This window comes from Somniosus microcephalus, unplaced genomic scaffold (assembly GCF_052327205.1).
Source record: "Somniosus microcephalus isolate GS21.2 unplaced genomic scaffold, FLI_Smic_1.0 unresolved_chr4, whole genome shotgun sequence".
NCBI classification, from domain to species: Eukaryota; Metazoa; Chordata; class Chondrichthyes; order Squaliformes; family Somniosidae; genus Somniosus; species Somniosus microcephalus.
The window spans coordinates 16,337,556-16,358,571 of NW_028225182.1; the positions used below are offsets into that span (position 1 = coordinate 16,337,556).

Here is a 21,016-nt window from a genome sequence, read left to right on the forward strand (position 1 = left end):
ATTCCTGGTGTCATCAGCAGTGACCATTTTTAAACCAGACTCCTAAAGTTCAGTGTGTATAATGAGATATGGGCAACGGTACAAATTATTGAACTATCGACTCTACCACTGTTAGCATTTCTTTCATTGTGCAAAAGAAGATTATTGGTTAATTAATGATGCTTTACCGTGAAAGCAACATAAAGTTTATCAAAATGCTTTCGCCCAACGTGGGGTTCGAACTAACGAACATTGAAATTAAGAGTCTCACACTCTGGCAACTGAGCTCGCCGGGTCTGATCACTTTGAACATTTTTGTCGCTGCTTGCAGCCAGGTGCCTCCGCTCCAGGGGTTTAACTTGTCCTGCAAACCATGAACCAGGTTCTCCTGAATTCCAAGGTGTGTAAGAAAATCAAGCATCAAAAGCCCTTTCATTAACCACAGGGCTTCAGGCAATGTTCTGATCGCAAAGCGCTTTTAGACACAAAACTATGGCATCTTTCCAGCAATCTGAGAAGTAGAGTTCTCATCTTCAGTTTCTTCAGGTAATCCACTCCCCAGGTCATTACCTTCTTTATTCAGGGCTATGGGAAGAACCAAGTGCCAAGAGAGGACGGGTGGGCTGGCAATATCAGCAATCTTAAAAAACCCAGTATATCCAGCTCTGTGCTGATAGTTTTTGGGACCGGATCCAGTTCTTCATCAATGATGACAGGTTCTGGTCTCGGAAACATCTGCTTGTCAATATCTCTTGCCGATTTCCCGGTGTTTCCCGATTCTGTCTGTCTCTCTGGCTCTGTTTATTCTATGTGTGGCCACCTGCAGGTTGACTTTGAACGAATAACTGTATTTGTGAATAGTAAAATTAAATACATGAGGGCATCAGGCGCTTCACTCCCTGACACTGGGGAAACAGTGAGACAGACTTTAGAGCAAGGGTCTGGTTATCGTGAAACAGCAAAGAAAATATTAATTACGGGATTATCCAAAAAAACGATGACCTCGACGTGATTTGAACACGCAGCCTTCTAATCTGGAGTCAGACACGGTACCGTTGCGCCCCGAGCTCCACACTGTAACCAGCGATGTTACGTTCATCAAACACTGTTTCATTTCTCCTGCCTTGGAGTAATGAACGGGCTTTAAAATCCCCGCCCACTCGAGTCCCCCGGGTGTCAGACAGCATCAGAAGCAGCGCTCACCTGTCACTCACCGTCTCACGCCCGCTTTCACCACCTGCTGATGGCTGACTGCAGCAAATCCAATTACACACACCGAGCCCCCACAATCATCACATCAAAGGGAAATAAACTGGGAAACTGCTCCAAATACACAACTGGTCGAGCAGCTTCTGAAAAACAATTAAACTTTCGGCTGGAAGCAATATTCATAACTGCAAACAAGGCCGTGTAAAAATACAAACTGTGTGTGTGAGCCGAGGCCCTAAGCTCTGGAATTCCCTCCCTAAACATCTCCGCCTCTCTTTCCTCCTTTAAGACGCTCCTTAAAATCTACCACTTTGACCAAGCTTTTGGTCACCTGTGCTAATATCTCCTTATGTGGCTCGGTGTACAATTCTGTCTGATAATCGCTCCTGTGAAGCGCCTTTGGACGTTTTACTACTTTAAAGGTGCTACATAAATGCAAGTTGTTGTTATGTATATGTGTGTGGTGTTTATATATAAAATGGGTGTTTATAGAATGAGTACGATGCTGTGCACGTGTATCAGTTGTAAATAGTGGTGAACGGTTATTTTTCAGACTGGAGGGAAATATACAGCGCTGTTCCCCAGGGCTCGGTATTAGGACCAATGCTCTTTCTCATATACATTAATTACCTGGACTTGGGTATACTGGGCAAAATATCAAAGTCTGCAGATGACAGGAAACTCAGAACTGTCGTAAATAATGAAATGGGCAGAGACATAGCAGATGTGTGAAGTGATCCATTTTGGTGGGATGATTGAACTGAGGCAATATAAACTAAATGATAAAATTTTAAATCGGGTGCAGGAACAGAGAGACCTGGGGGTGTAAATATCTATCTCTGAATGTGGCGGGACAAGTTAAGAAGGCTGTTAAAAAGCACACGGGATCCTTGGCTTTATTAATAGAGGCATAGAGTACAAAATCAAGGAAGTAATACTGAGCCTTTATATATCATTGGTTAGGCCTCAGCTGGAGGATTCTGGGCACAACATTTCAGGAAGAATGTGAAGGAAGAAAAGATTTACAAGCTTGTTTCAGGGGATGAGGGACTTCAGTTAGGTGTATAGATTGAGACGTTTTCGTTGTTCTCCTCAGAGTAGAGAAGATAGCGATGAGATTTGATAGATGTGTTCAAAATCAGGAGGGGTCTAGCATGGTCAAGGAAACCTCCAGCTGATTACCACATACTGCTCTCCCTCAGCTGATGAATCAGTACTCCTCCATGTTGAACATAGATACATAGAAGATAGGAGCAGGTGTAGGCCATTCGGCCTCTCGATCCTGCTCCGCCATTTAATGAGATCATGGCTGATCATCCAAATTCAGTACCCTGTCCCTGCTTTATCCCCATATCACTTGATCCCTTTAGCCTGAAGAAATATATCCAACTCCTTCTTGAATATACTTAATGAATTGGCCTCAACTTCCCTGTGTGGCAGAGAATTCCACAGGTTCAACGTTCTCTGGGTGAAGAAATTCCTCCTCAGCTCAGTCCTAAATGGCTTAATCCTTATCCTTAGACTGTGACCCCTGGTTCTGGACTCCCCCGCCATCAGGAACATCCTACCTGCATCTAGTCTGTCTAGTCCTGTTAGAATTTTATAAGTTTCAATGAGATCCCCTCCCATTCTTCTAAACACCAGCAAATGTATGCCTAATCGATCCAATCTCTCCTCATACGTCATTCCTGCCATCCCAGGTATCAGTCTGGTGAAACTTCGCTGCATTCTCTACATGGCAAGAACATCCTTCCTCAGATCAGGCGACCAAAACGGCACAGAATACTCAAGGTGTGGTCTCACCAAGGCCCTGAACAACTACAGCAAGACATCCTTGCTCCTGTACTCAAATTCTCTCGCTATGAAGGCCAACATACCATTTGCCATCTTAACCACCTGCTGCACCTGCATGCTTACCTTCAGCGACTGGTGCACAAGGACACCCATGTCTCCTTGCACTTCCCCTTCTCCCAATCTATTGCCGGTCTGATAATAATCTGTCTTCCTGTTTTTGCCACCGAAGTGGACAACCCCGCATTTATCCACAATATACTGCAATTGTCATGCATCTGTACAATCACCTAACCTGTCTAAATCATACTGGAGTTTATCTGCATCCTCCACACAGCAGAGACACCCACCCAGCTTTGTGTCGTCTGCAAACCTGGAGATATTACATCTAGTTCCCTTGTCTAGATCATTTATATATATTGTGAATAGCTGGGGTCCTCGCACCGATCCCTGCGGTACCCCACTAGTCACTGCCTGCCACTCAGAAAAAGACCCGTTTATTCCAACTCTTTGCTTCCTGTCTGCCAACCAGTTATCTATCCAAGTCATTACTTACCCCCAATCCCAGGTGCTTTAAATTTACACGCTAATCTCTTATGTGGGACCTTATTAAAAGCCTTCTGAAAGTCCAAATACACAACATCCTCTGGTTCTCCCTTACCTATTCTACCAGTTACATCCTCAAAATATTCCACTGGATTAGTCAAGCATGATTTACCTTTGGTAAATCGATGTTGATTTTGTCACTGTTTATTAAGTGCTCTGCTATTACATCTTTTATAATTGACTCTAGTACTTTCCCCACTACCAATGTCAGGCGTACCATTCTATAATTCCCTGTTTTCTCTCTACCACCCTTTATAAATAGTGGGGTTACATTAGCTATCCTCCAATCCATGGGAACTGTTCCAGAGTCCATAGAATTTTGGAAGATGACCAGCAATGCATCTACTATTTCTAGGGCCACTTCCTTAAGTATACTAGGATGTACATTATCAGGCCCTGGGGATTTATTGGCCTTCAATCCCATCAATTTTGCTAACACCATTTCCCTACAAATACTGATTTCAGTCAATTCCTCCCTCTCATTAGACCCTATGTTGCCCGACATCTCTGGGAGGGTAATTGTGTTCTCATTTGTGAAGCCAGAACAAAAGTATGTATTTAATTGGTCAGCCATTTCCTTGTTCCCCATTATACATTCCCCTGATTCTGACTGCAAGGGACCGATGCTTCACTTCACCAATCTTTTTCTCTGCACATATCTATAGAAGCTTTTACATTCAGTTTTTATGTTCCCTGTAAGCTTACTCTCATAATCTTTATTCCCCTATTAATTAATCCATTTTCCCTCCTTTGATGAATCCTAAACTGCTCCTAATCCTCAGGTTTGCTGCTTTTACTGGCCAAAATATATGAACACCACTTGGAAGAAGGACTGAGTGTATAAGGGCACAGATTATACTCTGGGTGGAGGACTTCAATGTCCATCAACAAGAGTGGCTCAGCAGCACCACTACTGACCGATCTGGCCGAGTCCTGAAGGACATAACTGCCAGTCTGGGACTGTGACAGATGATGAGGGAAAAACCTCCTTGACCTCTTCCTCTCCAATCTACCTGTCGCAGATGCTTCTGACCATGACAGCATTGGCAGCAGTGACCACCGCAAAAACACTGTGGATACGAAGTCCCGTCTTCACTCTGAGAACACCCACCTTTGTGTTGTGTGGCACTACCACTGTGCTAAATGGTATAGGTTCAGAACAGACTAGCAGTTCAAAACTGAGCCTCCAGGAGTCGCTGTGGGCCATCAGAAGCAACAGAATTGTATTCCACCACAATCTGTAATCACATGACTAGGCATATCACTCACTCTACAATTACCACCAAGCCAGGGGACCAACCCTGATTCAACAACGAGTGTAGAAGAGCATGCCAGGAGCAGCACCAGGCGTACCTAAGAATGAAGTGCCAACCTGGGGAAGCTGCAAAACAGGACTTAATACCAGACGCAGCATGCAATAGACTGGGCTAAGCGATCCCACAATCAACAGATCAGATCAAAACTCTGCAGTCCTGCCACACCCAGTCGTGAATGTTGGTGGACCATTAAACAACTAATGGGAGGTGGAGGCTCCAAGAATATCCCCATCCTCAATGATGGTGAAGCCCAGCACGTGGGTGCAAAAGACAAGGCTGAAGCGTTTGCAAACAACTTCAGCCAGAAGTGCCGAGTGGTTGATCCATATCGGCCTACTCCCGAGATCCGCACCATCAAAGAAACCAGTCTTCAGCCAATTCCATTCACGCCATGTGATATCAAGAAACGGCTGAGCGCACTGGATACAGCAAAGGATATGGGCCCGGACAACATCCCGGCAATAGTGCTGAAGACTTGTGCTCCAGAACTAGCCGCGCATCTGGCCAAGCTGTTCCAGTACAGCTACAACACTGGCATTTATCCCACAATGGGGAAAACTGCCCACAAAATGTAGGGCAAATCCAACCCGGCATTTTACCGCCCCTTCAGTCTATTCTCAATCATCAAAACATGAAGGAAGGAGTCATCGACAGTGCTATCAAGCAGCACTTACTCACCAATAATATTCTCACTGATGCCCAGTTTGGGTTCCGCCAGGAACACTCGGGTCCAGATCTCATTACAGCCTGGGTCCAAACATGAACAAAGGAGCTGAATTCCAATTGTGAGGTGAGACTGACTGCCCTTGACATCAAGGCAGCATTTGACCGAGTCTGACATCAAGGAGCCCCAGCAAAACTGAAGTGAATGGGAATCAGGGGGAAAACGCTCCACTGGCTGAAGTTATACCTAGCACAAAAGAAGATGGTTGTGGTGGTTGAAGGTCAATCATCACAGCCCCGGAACATTCCTGCAGGCGTTCCTCAGCGCCGTGTCCTAGGCCCAGCCATCTTCAGCTGCTTCATCAATGACCTTCCCTCCAACATAAGGTCAGATTTGTGGATGTTCCCTGATGACTGCACAGTGTTCAGCGCCATTCAGAACCCCTCAGATAATGAAGCCATCCATGCCCGCATGCAACTCGACCTCAGGCTTGGGCTGATACATGGCAGGTAACATACGCGCCACAGAAGTGCCAAGCAATGACTATCTCCAAGAAGCCAGAGTCTACCCTCCTCCCCTTGACATTTAATGGCATTACCATCGCCGAATCCTCCACTATCAACATCTTGGTGTCCCCATTAACCAGAAACTTAACTGGACCACCACATAAATACTGTGGCAACAAGAGCCGGTCAGAGGCTGGGTATTCTGTGGCGAGTTAATCACCTCCTGACTGCTCAAAGCCTTTCCACCATGTACAAGGCGCAAGTAAGGAATGTGATGGAATAATCTCCAATTGCTTGGATGAGTGCAGCTCCAACAGCACTCAAGATGCTCGACACCAGCCAGTACAAAGCAGCCCGCTTGATTGGCACCCCATCCACCACCTTAAACATTCACTCCCACCACCACTGGTGTACCGTGGCTGCAGTGTGTACCATCTACAAGATATACTGCAGCAACTCGCAAATGCTTCTTCGGCAGCACCTCCCAAACCCGCGATCTCTTCCACCTAGAATGACAAGGGCAGCAGGCACATGAGAACACCACCACTTCTAAGTTCCCCTCCAAGTCACAAACCTTCCTAATGTAGAAGTATATCATCGATCTTTCATCGTCACTGGGTGAAAAACCTAGAACTCCCTGCCGAACAGCACTGTGGGAGCACTATTACCATAGGGACTGCAGCGTTTCAAGAATGCGGCTCCCCACCACTTTCTCAAGGGCAACTAGGGATGAGCAATAAATGCTGGCCTTGCCAGCGACGACCAGATCCCATAAATGCTTAAAAAAGAAAGGAATGCAGTGTGCTAGGCCCAACCACCTTCAACTGCTTCATCAATGACCTTCCATCCAAAATAAGGACAGAAATGGGGATGTTCCCTGAAGACTGCACAGAAGGGAATGCAATGGATGTTGTCCACAGGGATTTTAGGAAGGTGTTTGACAAAGTACCACATAGAAGGCTGGTTAACAAAATTGATGCTCATGGAATAGGTGGTCAGTGGCAGCTTGGATAAGGAACTGGCTTAAGGACAGAAAACAGCAAGTTGTGGTAAATAGCTGTTTTTTCACACTGGAGGAGGTTCCCCAAGGGTCAGTGCTGGGGCCATTACTTTTGTGATATTTGTAAATGATCTGGATATTGGAATAAAGAGTAGAATTTCTAAATTTGCCGACGACACCAAACGTGGGTGTGTAGCAAACAGTGAGGATGATACCAATCGACTGCAGCAAGAAATAGAAAGCCTAGCAGAATGGGCAGACAAGTGGCAGATGGAATTTAATACAGAGAAGTGTGAGGTGATGTATTTTGGCAGAAGGAACAGTGAGAGGCAATATACACTTCATGGCACAGTTTTAAGAGTGTGCAGGGACAGAGGAGCCTGGGAGTTAATGAGCATAGGTCGTTGAAGGTGGCAGGACATATGGAGAGAGTGGTTAAAAAACATATGGGATCTTGGGCTTCATAAATAGAGGTAATGAGTACAAAGGTAGCGAAGTTATGTGGAACCTTTATAAAGCACTGGTTAGGCTACAACTGGAGTACTGCATCCAGATCTGGTCACCACACTTAAGGAAGGATGTGAAGACCCTTGAGAGGGAGCAGAGGAGATTTACCAGAATGGTCACGGTGATGGGGGATCTTAGCTACAAGGACAGGTTGGAGAAGCTGCATTTGTTTTCATTATAACAACAAAAACATGTATTTATATAGCACCTTTCACGTAGTAAATCCTCCCAAGGCGCTGCACAGGAGTATTTAAAGACAAAGGCGGTTATGGGGTGATTTGATAGAGGTGTACAAGATTATGATGAGCTTGGATAGGTTAGATGGGGAAAGGCTGTTCCCACTAGTTCATGTTAATGGACTCGGGGACACAGATTTAAGGTATTGGGCAAGAGATACAGGGGGGACGTTAGGTAAACTTTTTTTATGCAGTGACTGGTGAGGACCTGGCATTCGCTGCCGACGGAACTGGTGGAAACGGAGACACTCAATGTTTTCAAGTGGAGACTGGATAGGCACTTGAGAGAAATAAACGTACCGGGGTACGGGGATCGAATGCAGGAATGGGACTGACTGGATTGCTCCACTGAGAGCCAGGACAGAATTGATGGAACGAATGTCCTCCTTCTGTGCCGTTTTGACTCTATGACTATGAACTATAGAGTAGTGATAATGGGGGCTTCAACTTCCCTAATATATCTGAGAATCAGGCTAAATATAGAAAGTTCAGAGGAGAAGTGAATAGGAAAATAAGAGGGAAAAGACAGGGTATGAGAATAGAATGACAACGAACATAAAAGGTAATCCAAAAGTCTTCTATATGCATATATTACCAAGGTTAACGACACTAATATAGTGGCAGAGTAATTAGTGCGGATGGGAGCAGGAAATTGCAAAGGGACATAGATTGTGTGGGTAAAATCAGAGGCATCTGATTCAAAAGATTCGGGAGAAGGAATTTAGGGACTTTAATGAGTTTGAAAGGAACATTTTTGACTTGTGCAGTTTTGTTCAGAGAAATGTTAATGATGGGAAATTAAACCAGAATCTGGGATTCAGCATTTCACCTTCTCGCTGAACAGATCTTTCTGGAGAAGTTGTGTATCAGTTGTTGTAGGTTAGCGGTTATCACGTTCGCTTAACACGTGAACGATCCCCGCTTCGAGCCCGAGCGGGCGCATTATGCTCGAGACTATTATTTATGTGAAATTAATTGATACACAGTGTGTAAAATCAGATAGGTGATAAAACTTCATCAATGAATAAAGTTTCACAAATTATTAAAGTTTAGTTATTGAAGATTCGACTGTCCCTCAGTGTGAGCATTTCTTTCATTCTGCAAAATCAACGCTATCAGTTAATAAATGGTGATTAAAGCAATTAAACCACTAAACTACCAGAAAACACTTTGAAGAGTTTATCACAATTGCTGACATTTCTTCTCTTTTTTCTTGTGTTTTTTCAGCTCTTGGTCCTTTTCAGCTCCTGACTGCGGATATTCCTCTGATTTAAAGTGAACAAAATGCAATATCTCGCAGCCCCGGCCTCGGTTAACACCAACAGATCTAAGCCACATTTCAGACACGGAAACAAACCCATTAATTATTCGCTCTTCCCCAGCTCCAGAGCTCAGATTGTTATTGTCCACCCCAGTGACCCGGGCCAAACCTCCCCATACACCGAGCACAGGCTCAGGAAATCCCCAGGGGAGATGATAACACAGTCACTGAGCCTTCGAGAAACATTGAACAAGCACCAGGACTGAAACATTTTAAATGCAGAAGTGAGCAAGTGAGTTTTCTAGCATTGAGGAGCGGTCTAAGGCGTCTGCGTTTAGGTCGCAGTCTCTTCTGGTAGGCGTGTGTGCAAATCCCACTTCTGACATTCTGCATATTTAATTACTAAGTGCAACTCATTTCTTTTGACGCCACTGTGAAGCACTTTGGGACATCCCTCAAAAGTGTGATTCAGCGGTTCACCTGCTCGCTGAGCATTCCCATCTGACCCGGTACTGAATGTGGAGACGTTTCCGCAGTGTGGGAGCTATCACATACGCGGAATCATTTTGTTGGAACTTGCTCCTTATGCATGTCCAGGGGCGAGTTTGCTCTCCTGTGAAAGGACATAAGAAAATAAGAATGAAAGAATTAGAAGCAAGAGTAGGCCATATGGCTCCCGAGCCTGCTGCGCCATTCAATCAGATAATGGCTGATCATCGACCTTAACTCCACTTTCCTGCCTATCCACATATCCATTGATTCCACTACAGTCCAAAAATCTATCGATCTCTGCCTTGAATATACTCAACGAATGAGCATCAGCAGCAGTTTGGGGCAGAGATTTCCAAGGAAAGCGGCTGAAATCCATTTAAATCTAACAATGGCTGATGTCACAAGCACCGAACATTTTTAAGCAAACTTCTAAATTAGAGTGTGTAAAATCAGAAGTGATAAAAGTTCATGGCATGCAAAGCATGGAAATCACTGTGTGAAATGGGACTTGGATAATATTAATGTCAATATTTTTCTGCCTGACATGGTGGTGGAAGCAGATTCAATGTTAACTTTCAAAAGGGACATAATTGAAAAAGAAACACTTGCAGGGCTTTGGGAAAAGAGCAGGGGAGTGGGAATAATTGGATTGCTCTTTCAAAGAGCCGGCACAGGCAATTTGGGCCGAATGGCCTCCTTCTGTGCTGTCTGATTCTATGATTCTATATTAAGTTATTACAGTTTGTCTGTCACCCAGTAAACTTGTTAGCAATTCCTGTAGTGAGCAACACAATGTTGTGGGTTGATTAATGATGATTGAAACAATTATAAAGAGTCTCACTGACTTGAATCATCCCTTATTACCTTTGGTTAACAAAAATCTATCAATCGCAGATTAAAATGAACAATTGATGGAGCATTTTTGAAAGAGCTATCCAATTAGTCCCACTCCGCTGCTCTTCCCCCATAGCCCCGCTGACCCTCCTCCCAGTGGAAACTGTTTCCCCCATAATTTTGAACAACTCTATTAAATCTCCCCTGAACTGTGATTAATGCAGTTCAATGTGGGCACGTGTCAGACCATTCACTTTGGGTCTAAGGAAGATCGGTCAGTGTTTGGTCTGAAAAAACTATGTCAGAGAATATTTTTTCTGTGAAGAAAACGGTCCTGATTAATTTAACAAAAGTTTCCCCAGATCCCTGCTCTCACAAGCAATGAACATTTTAAACTATTCTCCTAAATTACAATGTGTAAAATGAGGTATGGGTTAACAGTTCAGCACATGCAAAGAGCAAAATAAATGACTGAAGTTTCGACTGACACTCAGTCACCATATTATAATATTTTTCATTCTGCAAAAGAAGGCTGTCGGTTAATTAATGGTGATTAAAACATTTCTTATTTTTTCACATTAGTTGCATGTTATTTATTTACTCAAATTTCTTCGCTTTAATTAATTAAAACCAGTGATGTCAAAGTTACTTCCCTAACCGGGAATCGAACGCGGTCACACTTACGGATCAGAATAGCTTATTGAATCATATAAAGGTGCCCTCGAAAAATATCACTCTGCTAAATTAAAATCACGGCTGCAATTTGTTTCGGTGTAAAATAAGGAGATTGAAAATGACAAAAAAACGCCAGGCAGCGCCCGCGGTGAAACAGGGTTCGAACTGAGAATTAAGTTGGTGCTGCGAAGTAACTGCTGAGCTAAAGCTGACGCCGATCAAAGGGTGAAAAACCGCTCAATATAAAGGATGAGCTCACAGATATCAGGCGCAGCGCAGTCAAATGTCAAATCCCTTGTTTTTTATTCAACAGAGGAAGACGAGACATGAGCGGGAATCAAAAGCCACAAACTTTAATTAAAGGCACAAATACTTACTGACAAATCTTTTCACTGTAAAATTCTTTCACTTTATTTCAACGCTGACTGCGTTTAATCTGAATGTCAGCACCATGGGATTTTAAATTCAGAACTGCTTCTATTTTGTGCGCATGGTAGAAATAACTGGTCCTGTTCAATTTGACCAAAGTTCCCCAGATTCCTGGTGTCATCAGCAATGATCATTTTAAACCAGACTCCTAAAGTACAGTGTGTAAAATGAGATATGGGTAACAGTACAAATTATTGAATTGTCGACTCTCCCTCAGTTAGTATTTCTTTCATTGTGACAAAGAAAATTGTCGGTTAATTCATGAGGCTTTACCGTAAAAGCAACAAAGAAAAAGTTTAACAAAAACCTTCAACCAACGTGGGCACGAACCCAGGAGCCTGCTACCGACTGAGCAAGCATGGCCTGATCACTTTGACTATCAATTATCACTGATCGACAGTGGCACAATAATTAATGTGGATGGGAACAGGGAATTGCAAAGGGACATTGATTGAGTGGAAAAACTGGAGGCATCTGATTCAGAGGATTCGGGGGCGACGCGGAAATTCGAGAGTTTAATGACTTTGAAAGGAACATTCTTGACTTGTGCAGTTTCGGCCAGAGAAATGTTACTGAAAGGTAATGAATCCAGAATCTGGGATCCAGCATTTCACCTTCTCGCTGAACAGTTCTTTCTGGATATTTAGCTAAACAGAGGTTTCCATATTGTAGTGGTTATCACGTTCACCTCATAAGTGCAAACTCCCCGATTCAATCCCGGGCGCAAGCATTATGTTCGATAAATGGTCCCCGGTTCAAAACTGGAAAGAAACCTTCCCCATTTCAATTGAATAAATATGAAATTGGAAAAATTCATATTGTAATTAAATATCAATAAAATAAAATATCTCATAGAGCCCGTATATTATCTGAGCCCACACCATTCTTCACAGTCTCAAATTTAGCACAGATACCGACAGTGTCCCTCCCTCACTCCCGTTTCCTGCCCTGATGGTGCAGAAAGCCCCTCTCAAAGCTGCACATTCGACTGGCTTCAGTGGATCCGCAGGAGATTTTAATATAATCCTGCAGAGTCGCCTCTGCTAATAATGATAGATCGTCACCATATTTCACACACCGCCGCAACTCCGACCAGTTCAGTCTAAGTCCCCTTTTTAACAGTCTTAATTACTGCCAAATAACCTCTCTGGCACTGAAAATATATTTTATAAGTGTGGAATCTCATTCCTTCAGATATAAATTGCCGTTGAATATTTTTTATATAATAAAAATGTTTTTACATTTTTCTATTTTTCTTCTCTCTCTCTAAATCCAACCTTTATTTCGCTCTATTTATTTCGCTTTCTGTGCCTGATTTGACATTGAATTCACTGTTCGAACAGATCCTGGTTCAGACTGCGCTGCTCATTAACGAATCTTCAATCAATTATTTATGAGGTAGGGCGGCACAGTGAGTTTGTTAATCGACCAGTATTCCAGAGGAATAGTGTAATGGTGAGGAGAAAATTGTCCAGTGCTTGCTGGTGGAGAGGTTTGCCTTGAGGGGGCAGCGATGAATCGCCATTGCAGTGCTGGTCCCGCCACAGACTGTTCCTCAGCCGCAGACTTCATGATGATCTGGAGACCTGAGCTCACAATCCCACCACGGCAGATGGTGGAAGGATTAAAATCGGGGATGTGTAAGAACCCAGAATTGGAGGAGTGCAGAGATCTCAGAGGGTGTAGGGCTGGAGAAGGTTACAGAGATAGGGGGAGGCGAGTCCATGGAGGGATTTGAAAACAAGGACGAGAATTTGAAAACTGAACTGTCGCCTGAAGGGAGCCAATGGAGGCGAGTGAGACCCGGGGTGATGGGTGAACGGGACATGGTGCGAGTTAGGATACGGGCAGCAGAGGATTGGATGAGCTGAAGTTTATGGAGGGAGGGTGATGGGAGGCCTTCCAGGAGTACATTAGAATCGTCAAGTCTGGAGGTGACAAAGGCAAGGATGAGTGTTTCAGCAGCAGATCAGCTGAGGCAGAGGCAGAGTCGGGCGATGATACGGAGGTGGAAGTAGACCGTCTTGCGCAGAAGCTCATCTCGGGGACAAATACCAAGGTTGCAAGCTGTCTGGTTCAGTCTCAGTGGCCAGGGATTGGGATGAAATCGGTGGCTCGGGAACGGAGTATGTGTCGGGGACCAGCACTGCAATGGCGATACATCACTGCCCTCTCAAGGCTACTTGCACACCCCGTCCAGCAGCAATATTGGAAGAACTGGACAATTTTAACTCCACCATTCCATTTTGGCCCGGCCTTTTCTCATCCACACCTTCAGCGTCTACACTTTGCCACTGCTGAGCAGCCAATCACAGAGTTGCGATCAAAATTTGTTTTATTTGTCCCCAGCTGGGACAAGAAGAAACCTGGTTCCACCGAGGCTCAGATCGCTGGATTCAAAGTCCAGAATGCTCCCCATTGCAGCATGAAACCCTTACACAGCATTTTTGAGTCCAATTCGCTTTTTTCCAACTCACCTGCCATTCACAGCTGCTGAGTATTTCCAGCGAATTCTGTTTTTATTTCAAACTTCCAGCATCCGCAGCATTTTATCCTGTGTTAGAAAAACAAACGGAATCCTGGGCTTTACAGACAGAGGCATAGAGGGCAAAAGGAAGGAAGTTATTTCAAACCTTTGGAGTATTGTGTGTAATTCGGGCACTGCGCTTTAGGACGGATGCAGGACTTCAGTCCCGTGGAGTAGTGGAGAAGAAGAGGTTGTTCTCCTCAGAGCAGAGATGATAAGGGGAGATTTTGTCGACGTGTTCAATGTCATGAAGAGTTTTAATAAAGTAAACAAGGAGAACATTTTCCGGCGGCAGAAGTGTTGCTAACCAGAAAACACATATTAAAGTGATTGGATAAAGTACCAGTAATAAGGTTCTCTCGGGCTATTGTTGGCCGATTTACTGGTAAAGCTGGGAATTGAGGGGAAACTGGTTCATGGTTTGTAACACAAGCAGTGCGCGGGGTCAGACCGGCCCGGCTAGCTCAGTCGGTAGAGCCTGAGACTCTTAATCTCAGGGGCGGTTTGTGTTTCAAATTATTGGGCTGCTTTCACCGGCGATCCCCAGCTCTAAATCCCCCGGCACCTCTCGGTCAATGACTCTTTCAAAAAATGCGATTCAACAACATTATCAGGAAATCTGAAGTGTTTATAAACACCGGAAGCTGACACACCAGGGAAGACCTCACAGTCTTGGACACAGAGTGAAATACACTGAAGTGTTTATAAAAAGTTACAGAACACAACACGTGTGTAAAATTCCCCGTTGTTTTGTCGGCCCTGATGGGTTGTGAAGGGAGAGACGGGCCGAAGTCCCACTGAGCCGCACTGACCCCGAGCCAAGGTGAAATTAAAGTCAGTTCAATCTTTAGCAGCGGGTGGCTGGAAAGAGACAAGATTCCGGAATCAAGGAGAGATTTTCTTATTTTGTTGAACCGCATTTATATGAAACACTCATTGACCGAGCTGGGAATCGCCTTTAAAATCAGCCCAAAAATTTTAAGCGCAAACTCCCCACCGTGGGGATGAAGTATCCGACACTCCACCGACTGGGCTAGCCGGACTGGTCTGTCGCAAGGACCCTGCCTGTGCTCCAGTTTCCTCTCAATTCCCCGGTTTATCAGTAAATCCACCAGCAAAAGCCCGAGGGAACCTTATTACTGATTCATTGTCCAATTACTTGAATAGAAAGCGAGCGGAGGAGAAGGATTGAGAGTTTTTAGTGTGGGACAGAAGTGATGTTGTTTGACGGAGAAGCGACACAATCTCAATCAGTGCAGAGAGAGGTGAGTCAGCGGGACACCTTCTCCCTTAACACATCCTTCTGACTCGCGGCTGACAAACTGAGCAGAGGTTTCGGGACTGCAGCAATTATCACGCTCGCCTTACACGCGAAATGCCCCCGGTTCCGCTCCAGGGCGGGATGAATGATTTTGGAACTTGCTCCAGGTGAGCCTCCAGGGGTGAATTTCTTCCGCTGTGTAAAAGCGACGACAATTGTTGGTCCCTGTTAAACTGAACAACGGCTGCACCAGATTCCCGGTGTGATAAACACTGAACATTTTTAACCAACTCCTCAAATACCGTCTGTAAAATGAGAACTGGTGAAAATTCATCACAAGCAAAAGACAAAACACTTATGAAAGTTTTGCCTGTCACTCGGTGACCATGTTGGGATTTCCTTCAGTCTGAAACAGAAAGTTGATTTGTCAATTAGAAGAATTGTTCACCTTTTTAAAGAGTTTATTGAGCTTTGTCAAATTCAGATAATAAAGTATATTAATGCAAAAGTTAATCCCGGACCTGCGTTTGCAGATCGCAGTTCTCTTCTGTGATGTTCTTGGCCCAACCAATGGCAGAGCTTCCGTAGTGTAATGGTTAGCACGGTCGCATAACACGGGAAAATTACCCGGTTTGTAACCGGAAGGAAACATTTTGAAAACGTTCCCCATTAAAATTGAATTAATATATAAAAAAGGAACAACTGATCTTGTGGTTAAATTTCAATAAAGTGAAAAATCTCGCAGAACCCGTATATTTTCTCTGTACAATGCTGCACAGACTCACACTCAGCACAGATGCCGACAGTGTCCCGCCCTCACTCCCGTTTCCTGCCCTGACGGTGCAGAAAGCCCCTCTCAAAGCTGCACATTCGGCTGGTTTCAGTGGATCCATGGGAGCTCGTTAAAGGATCCTGCAGCGTTGCCTTGGATAATAACAATAGATCGTCACCATATTTCACCCACCGCAGCAACCCCGTCCATTTCAGTCTAAGTCCACTTTTTAAATATATCACGCCAGGCAAACTGTGTCTACAAAATGACATTTCAGGTGAGAACACAAAAGACATGTTCGCGCAACCACAGCACCAAGTGCGGGTAGGCATCTACCTGAAATGCAGTGAGGTGAACTATTAGCACAAGCTCCAGATGTACATGTTTCCATGTCTAAAATGCATACACCGAACAATGCAGCTCCTGGGAAAACTGCAAATCCACGCAGGGCTGTCCTGCATCATTTGAAACAACAGACAGACACAAGATTCTGCCATTTTCAAATGTCTTCTCCTTCGGCTCCTATCACTTCTTTCCCTCCAGCATCCTCTGCTCCTCCAGCCTGCAGGTGAATTCGATGCTTGATGTAAACGCAGCGGGTTCAGGACACAAACCCTTCCCTTTCCCTCCGAGAGGATGACGCACTGTAGGTTGCTCCGTATCCGCAATAGCTCAGTGGGGAGGAGCGACTTGAAGATTTATAAAAGTACAAAAGCAAAATACTGCGGATGCTGGAAATTGGAAGTAAAAACAGAAACTGCTGGAAATACTCAGCAGGTCAGGCAGCATCTGTAGAGAGAGAAACAGAGTTAACGTCAGACGGACGGTCATCGACCTGAAACCTTAACTCTGTTTTTCTCTCCACAGATTTAATAATGGTCCCGTATTCAATCCCGGGATTCAGCAGTTTTCAATTCATTCGAGTTACTTTCCGCTGCCATTCTCGAACTGAACGATTTAATCTGGAATTACTTTCCGGCAGTGAAGGTGTGGCGATTGAATAGACAGATATCAAGAATGGGAATTATTTATAACATTTTAGATTGATCTGTATCCTCCTGTGTTTTTCTCTGGATGTTGTCTCTCTCGGTGCTGTGTGAACAATTCATTGATGCATTTGTCCTGAACTGAAGCCTTTTGCCCATCTCGCGGGGTCAGAGCCGCTCTGTCTGCCTCTTACCTGCTTGTGACCATTATCGGGAACAGGCCGCCTGTTCAACGTTCATCAGCAAACCCAAAAAGTTTGTGTTTCTCCGCCCCGGTGTCAAAGGTGCAATGGATTTTAATCCAAATAATTCCCCCGTGAGATTCTGTATGGATTTGTTTCTTTATAAAGTTTGCATTTTAAGTATTTCGAAAAAGCTTAAAATTATGAAAACATTCTGATGGCCCATACGGGGATCGAACCCATGACCTTGGTGTTATTAGTTCCATGCTCTCACCAACTGAGCGACCATTGGACAGGCTCGAACCCAGGCTGGGAGGATTGTCTTTCAGACTCACACTGGGTGACCGAGTTACTGCACAAACATTGATCACACCACATCGCTTAAACATTGTTCCTATATACAACTGGGCACAGTGTAAATCGAAAGAATCAGTAAAAGAAATCTTTAATCTAACAAACCTCATCCTAATAATCATGAATGCACCACCACTGAAAAGCCCCTACCTCAGTCACGGTGTACAAACAGCCTGCGGGACCCCAACTGGATTTGAAGCAGCAGCGAGCGATTGGAGCAGGATCTAGCGGGTCAGAAGTGGTTTCACTCCCATTCGTTTGGTGGATGCGGGTCCACGCGCTGAAAGTCGTTTCTGATTCTATCCTCTTATAGTGAAGGAGACATAAACTAACCAAGAAATGCCAAAACCCGGAATCTTTAGATCTTCAGACTAACGCTCGCCCAGCTGAGCTATTTCGGCTTCACAGTAAATTAAATGTTGTATCATCCACTTGGAGGAAAATCTAACCCCGGGCGCAATTGCCCCTCCCGCTCATTCCTCACTTTCGGGGCAATGTGACCCGACCAGATCTCGGAGCTCAGGTTGTGTTAATGTAAAGCTGGAGTGTTGATAAAGATACAATGCTGACACAGCACGGGGGACCTCACCGTGTTGGACACAGCGTGAAATGCAATGAAATGTTCAAATAAAGTTACAGAGCACAACACATGTGTAAAATTCCCTGTTCTTTTCTCCACATTGATGGGTTGTGAAGGGAGAGACGGGCCGAAGTCTCAATGAGCCGCACTGATCACGAGACAAGGTGAAATTATAGCAAATTCAATCTTCAGCAGCGAGATGCTGGAGAGAGATCAGAGTCCCGAATCAAGGAGTAATGTTCGGACACTGTTCTTGGATCTCATTTATATCAAACTCTCCTTGAATTCTCTGCTGGGAGATTCACAGCTGGGGATCGCCTGTGAAATCAGCTTAAAACATTGAAATAACAGCCTCACTCCCTCCTCCCTGTCTGTTATTGCAGGGAGGCAGCTGGTGGCTCTGCCCCAGGGGCTCCGCTTGTGAGCAGAGTTTTCAGATCTTACCTGGTGTGCTACTGAGTCCCACACAACAGAATGTGATCAGGTTCCTTCCTCGGCCTTAGGCCTGTTAGTTTATTGCAGGCGGTGTGGTGCTGAGTCCCACGAAGAACAGGGAAACCCAGGCTCCATCCCCGGTCTGTGGTGTGTTAATCCATCTCAAGCAGTGTGTTACTGAGCCCCACAGAGTAGGAAGGGCCCAGGCTCCATCCTCGGCCTGTGGTGTGTTAATCCATCTCAAGCAGTGTGTTACTGAGCCCCACAAAGTAGGAAGGGCCCAGGCTCCATCCTCGGCCTGTGGTGTGTTACTCCATCTCAAGCAGTGTGTTACTGAGCCCCACAGAGTAGGAAGGGCCCAGGCTCCATCCCCGGCCTGTGGTGTGTTACTCCATCTCAAGCAGTGTGTTACTGAGCCCCACAGAGTAGGAAGGGCCCAGGCTCCATCCCCGGCCTGTGGTGTGTTACTCCATCTCAAGCAGTGTGTTACTGAGCCCCACAGAGTAGGAAGGGCCCAGGCTCCATCCCCGGCCTGTGGTGTGTTACTCCATCTCAAGCAGTGTGTTACTGAGCCCCACAGAGTAGGAAGGGCCCAGGCTCCATCCCCGGCCTGTGGTGTGTTACTCCATCTCAAGCAGTGTGTTACTGTGTCCCACAGAGTAGGAAGGGCCCAGGCTCCATCTCCAGCCTGTGGTGTGTTACTCCATCTCAAGCAGTGTGTTACTGAGCCCCACAGAGTAGAAAGGGCCCAGGCTCCATCCCCGGTGTGTTACTCCATTTCAAGCAGTGTGTTACTGAGCCCCACAGAGTAGGAAGGGCCCAGGCTCCATCCCCGGCCTGTGGTGTGTTACTCCATTTCAAGCAGTGTGTTACTGAGCCCCACAGAGTAGGAAGGGCCCAGGCTCCATCCCCGGCCTGTGGTATGTTACTCCATCTCAAGCAGTGTGTTACTGAGCCCCATGGAGCAGGAAGGGCCCAGGCTTCATATCCGGCCTGTGCTGATGTTCTCACACAGTGGAGCCACTAAGAGCAGGGTGTTATCAGGATCCGTTCCCGGACTGCGCTCAGTTTGCTGATCTCATCCAGAATGGTGCTGAGCCCCACACAGATGGATGGGCCAAGGCTCCAGTCCAGGCCTGTCGTTCTTTGTTCTCATTCAGTTTCTACTGACCCCCACATAGAGCAGACAGGGCAGAGTCCCATCATTTGCCTGTGCTCTGTTGTATCTGGTTCCCGGGGCACCCAGTGACGCGACCACGTGTATATCTGATCTCCACATTGATGAACAAATATAACAGCAAAAGAACTCGTGGGAAGATTCCAACAGTTGTGAGAAACCCAGACACCATGTTAATATCTCACCGACACCATTGGTTGATGAACCGATCTAATGGCTCAAAGCGGGTTTTCAAAACAATTCTTTTAATAGATTTTCTTTCAGCGACTATTTCCATGTTCCGACAATGAATGTTACATTTCTTTAATTTGGACAAGTAAACAGAGACTGGACAATTATTGTCTTGCTCTCTGTGACCTGAGGTTTTATCTCGGTACTCTCCGGCTTTAGTATATGTTGTAATCAGTATTCCAGCAGGTCTCTGTGGCACAATCGGTTAGCGCGTTCGGCTGTTAACCGAAAGGTTGGTGGCTCGAGTCCACCCAGGGACGGTGTTTTAACATTTCTAGGTTTATCAAAATGTGTATTTTGGCTGCAAGATAATGGGATAAACTGTAGCACTGGTTACAATGTCGGTGAGTATGAGGTCTTCCACTGGGATCCGAGATAAGCATTTTCTTAATGGTGACCAACTAATATGAACATGAGGAGGCCATTCAGCCCTGTTCCTTCATTCAATTAGATCCTGGATAATCTGTATCTCTACTGCATTGGCCCGCCTTGGTTCCATATCCAGATTCACCAGTTTGGAATGGCGTCATTTTTAGGTGCGCCTGGTGCCGCTCCTGGCCTGCTATTCTACACATTTCATTGAACCAGGTTTGGTCTCCTGATTTGACGGTAATGGTAGAGTGAGGGATCTGCCAGGCTAGGAGGCTACAGATTGTGGTTGAATACAATTCTGCTGCTGCTGATGCTCCAGAATTGTACAGAGAAAATACACGTGTTTTATGTGATATTTTATTTTATTCATGTTTAATCAGAAAATTTATTCAACTTTATCATATTAATTCAATTTTAATGGGGAATGTTCTACAAAATGTTTCCGCCTGGTTTCTAACGGGACCTTTTACGTGTTAGGTGAATGTGGTAACCACTACACGACGGAAACTCATCTCCGTGAGCTGTAGTAAGAACATCACAGAAGAGAACGGCGTTCTACAAATGCAGGTAACAGTGTCATAGAATCACAGAGTCACAAGACACAGAAGGAGGCCTTTCGGACCATCGAGTCCAT

At 45.1% G+C, this 21,016-nt stretch overlaps 1 non-coding gene across 1 annotated transcript; it reads left to right on the top strand.

Moving 5' to 3' along the window:
* Nucleotides 1-20,196: 20,196 nt before the first annotated feature.
* trnan-guu (transfer RNA asparagine (anticodon GUU)) lies at nucleotides 20,197-20,270 on the top strand. Its single transcript has one exon. It is a non-coding gene; the product is annotated as a tRNA-Asn (tRNA).
* Nucleotides 20,271-21,016: the final 746 nt, after the last annotated feature.